The sequence below is a fragment of the Lytechinus variegatus genome, chromosome 18 (genome assembly GCF_018143015.1).
Source record: "Lytechinus variegatus isolate NC3 chromosome 18, Lvar_3.0, whole genome shotgun sequence".
Lineage (NCBI taxonomy): Eukaryota > Metazoa > Echinodermata > Echinoidea > Temnopleuroida > Toxopneustidae > Lytechinus > Lytechinus variegatus.
The window spans coordinates 20,796,415-20,800,499 of record NC_054757.1 but is presented as its reverse complement, the minus strand read 5'-3'; positions in this window follow the sequence as shown (position 1 = coordinate 20,800,499).

Below are 4,085 nucleotides of genomic sequence, written 5' to 3'. Positions count from 1 at the left end.
CAAATAAAGATACGAAAAGGGGGTGTGTTTTTTATTCAATGTTATCGCGAAACGCAAATAAAGTGTCTAAAACGCCCCCAAAATGAGAATAAGTTCCCTATGAATCTCGAAAATCTAAAATGCAAAAAGGGTATTGATATGCATCGTCTGTCGAACCCTGCATGGGAAAACTTGCACACCTAAGCGTGGAGAAAATGCCCAAATATAAAAGGTTCCAATTCAAAATGAAACCCAAAGTTCCAAATTCTTCATCTCAGCCCAAAACCCCGATACACATTGCAAAGTGCTCTTATGATGGGGATTAATGAAAACATGTCTGTTTATAACAGGGGCCACGGTTCTTGGGAAGGGAAGGGCGCTTTAGTCCCCTTAATTTTTCCAAAATCGTGTACAAAAACGTAAAAATGACCATCTGATTGTGATTATTTCATGCACTTCCTTCAAATTTCCAAGCCTGTACCTCCTTGCTAGTCTTTAAAAAATTATGCAAAGCCTTTCATACGAATTAATGAAGAGCGAAATAATATTCCATTGATTTACAATGCTATGTACTTGTATGTTTAAATTGTCACTTCCCACTCTAAATTTTTTTTTTATGTTAATTGTTTCTGATGTTAAATAGTTTATATTTTGTATTTTTGACGTTGATTGTTTTTTGATGATATATTTTATAGTTATCTTGACATGTATTTTAAACTGCAGGGCGCCTTTGTAAAGCAGTTTTAAGAACTGAACAGGCCTACCCTGCAGTATAAAATGAATAAAACAAAATAAATAAATAATAAATAAATACATTTTTGCATGGTCAAACCCACCCCGCCCCTCCCACTTTCAAAACCGTTCCGCTGCCCCTGTATCGGGTATGTAAATTCAGGACATCGATCCGCCTTTTAGTGTTCTGGGTACTTTTGCCAAGATGATTCTCACAGATATTGTCCACTCTTCAATGGAAGGGAAGTTCCCCCCTCCCCCACCCCCGTACCTACTCAATATTTACTGAACCAATCGTATGGTGAAATCACATTCGCCGTTTCGGCGAGTCAAGAGCAGCCGTCTATACAAGCTTTGTTCTGGAAATTGATATTGGAATTTTGCTATATTTGACAAAGACATATACGTAAAATTGTGTATGCTGTTAAGCTGTTTGCGAATCTATTCATTGATAATTTTTTTATCTAATCGTCACCAAATGATTCGACATTGAATATGCTTTAGAATAGAGCTGAATAATCTGCAAAATAGAGGATGAAGAGCGCCATCATCAAGATTCCAACAGAATCTTGTTTGTTTTTCTCTTCCTTGCTTATAGACCGACATCATACCACTGAGGCTAATTACTTGATCACATGAGAATAATTTTTATCCGTCTTAGCTTGAAGTCAATGTGGAGTCCCGGGGGGGGGGGGGTTGGGCAGCCGGACTCAAAATAGTAGGGGGACGTAATATCAAACACCCCCTCCTATTTTGGGTCTTGTATGATCATGATGATCATGATGATGGAAAGATATACATCATTCAAAATCGACCCTTTTTTTGGGGGGGGGGGGTCAAATTCTCCATTCCCTGGTCCCCCTATATATTGGGTGAGGTTTCCGTCCTTGACCCGGACTGACCGCCCCTGTAAAAAAAAACAGATGAAGGGCAAGAAGAAGAAGAAAAGTGTAATCCTATATCTACCCATGTAATTCCATTTTTTAAAAGGGGCGTTTGGGTTATGTTGTCCCCGCATCCATTATCAAATATCCCAGGGGAGCCCCTGGCTGCCTCTCCACTCTTTTACTCGGCAATCCTGGATTCGCCCCTTTTAGGCCAATAAAGCGAAAATTTGTCAATATGGCAAAATATTAGTTGTCAAAATAGTGAAGTGAGACCTATATAGGCCTACTATTGTTTATACAAGACAGTGGTGACATCAAACTCGAGTGGGACGTGTTATAAAATTATATTAAATGATGGGGAGAGGGTAGCAATTTTATTTTCATAGCTGCGGTGACGAAGAAGCTATCCACAGCAGCGTCCGCGGAACCGGGGGGGGGGGGGGCTATACAGCCCAACTTTTTTTTTTCTAAAACCGTGTACAAAAAACATTACAATCACCATCTGATTGTGATTTTTTGCATGTTCACTCCCCCCCCCCATTTTTTAAAACCGTTCCGCGGCCCCTGACTCAAAAGTAGGCCAGCCCTATTTAGACATCCCTGCTAGTCACAGAACACGGTCTGTTCACAATTTAATAGTGGATTATGTGAAAATGTAATTCACACTGGTAAAATGCTCAAATTTGAGAGTGGGTGAATATTTTGCACACTGTAGACAATAATCTCATGTGAGTGTTTAAAATATGTCCAAATAGTTGACTTGGTAAAATCATGGAGCTATTCTATGATTCAACTATCACAACTCTTCATTTATTGTAAACAGGAATAACTGTCGTTTCTGGGGATTTATTTAACAATAAATTTCTGACATTATATCGTGAGTGGAGCCAACGCAGTTAAGCGAATAAACAATTATTAAACAAGACTGAAGCTTTTTGTCCAACCTTTTTGATGTGTGAGTGACAGTGAGTTTGCATGGACTTTGTAAAATGTGAGTTACGCTATTAAAATCCTATAGAATTTAAAGGTCAAGTCCACCCCATAAAAATGTTTATTTCAATGAATAGAGAAAAAAAATCAAACAATCATAACGCTGAAACTTTCATCAAATATCGGATGTAAAATAAGAAAGTTATATGAAAGTTTAAAGTTTCGCTTAATTTTATTTTTCACATAACGTCTTAGTGACATGCAAATAAGAGAGTCGATGATGTCACTCACTATTTCTTTCGTTTTTTATTGTTTGAATTATACATTATTTCAATTCTTGCAGATTTGACAGTAAGGACCAACTTGACAGAACCGTCAAATGTTAAAACAATGATAATACCAAGGCTTTGTTTCATAGGACAACATGGAGAAAATTGGAATGTTTAATATTTCATATAATAAAACACAAAATAAATAGTGAGTGGGTGATGTCATCAGTCGCCCATTTGCATACCGACCAGAAGTATAACTGTTTTGGGAAATTATAAAGCGAAACTTTGAAATGTCATAACTTTCTTATTTTACATCCGATTTTGATGGAATTTTCAGTGTTATGCTTGTTTGATTTTTCTCCTTTTCAAGTCAACTTGTTCAGGGCCTGAGTGGACTTGTCCTTTAACAGTATGAACAGAATGATAAGGATTTCACATTTGTCATGCATTGTTTCCACACACTGTATATAGGGGCAGTGATGGAAAAGCTTTAAAAGCGAGCCGGGGCCTGGGGCTTAGCCGAGAGGTGACAATGCCCCCCACCCCAAAAAAAGAATGGGGGGGGGGTTCACCAAGAGTAAATGTGGATTTGGTCAAAGAAAAATTTGATCAGTAAGCAAAAAAAAAAAAAAAGAAAGAAGGCTTTCACCACAAATTAAGGTGATTTTGATTACATTTAGCAGCACTGCCTATACGGCAAATAACACCCCACGCTAAAACCTGAGGGTACTTCAGCCGCTTTCCAGTGCCAAGGTATATCATTAATTTAATGTTATTGGTACCTGCATATTTCTTTTCTTACAAAATATTGTGAAAATATTAATTTAGACATGAAAGTTTGATTTAGAGATTTTCATATTTCAATTGTATATGTGGATTATTATGCCCAAAATATGGTGATAAGAACGAATAAAAAATGTATGTTTGAGGTAAGTTTTTGTACACTGAAGATGGGGGAGCCCCACCCCTCCCCCTCGTTTTAATGTACCGTTATTATTTCTTAGGCAAGAGACAGGCCTTTGAACTTACGTTCGTGTATCTCATGTTCGGAAGTTAATTTGTAATTTATCACTAATTGCAAATTTAAGTCTGACTTCCTTTCGATAAACCCTGCAATGCAATGAACCTAATAAACAAAGATGATGAAAAAAGTGTTTGAACCTCAAGACTAGCGCCATTTATCGGCTGCTAGAGTGCGCTCGTTAGCAACGCCGTCGATTGCTTTGCTAGCGACGTATACCGTAGTCGATTTGGTCCAGCGCACCCGGCTAGTGAGCTTATCTTG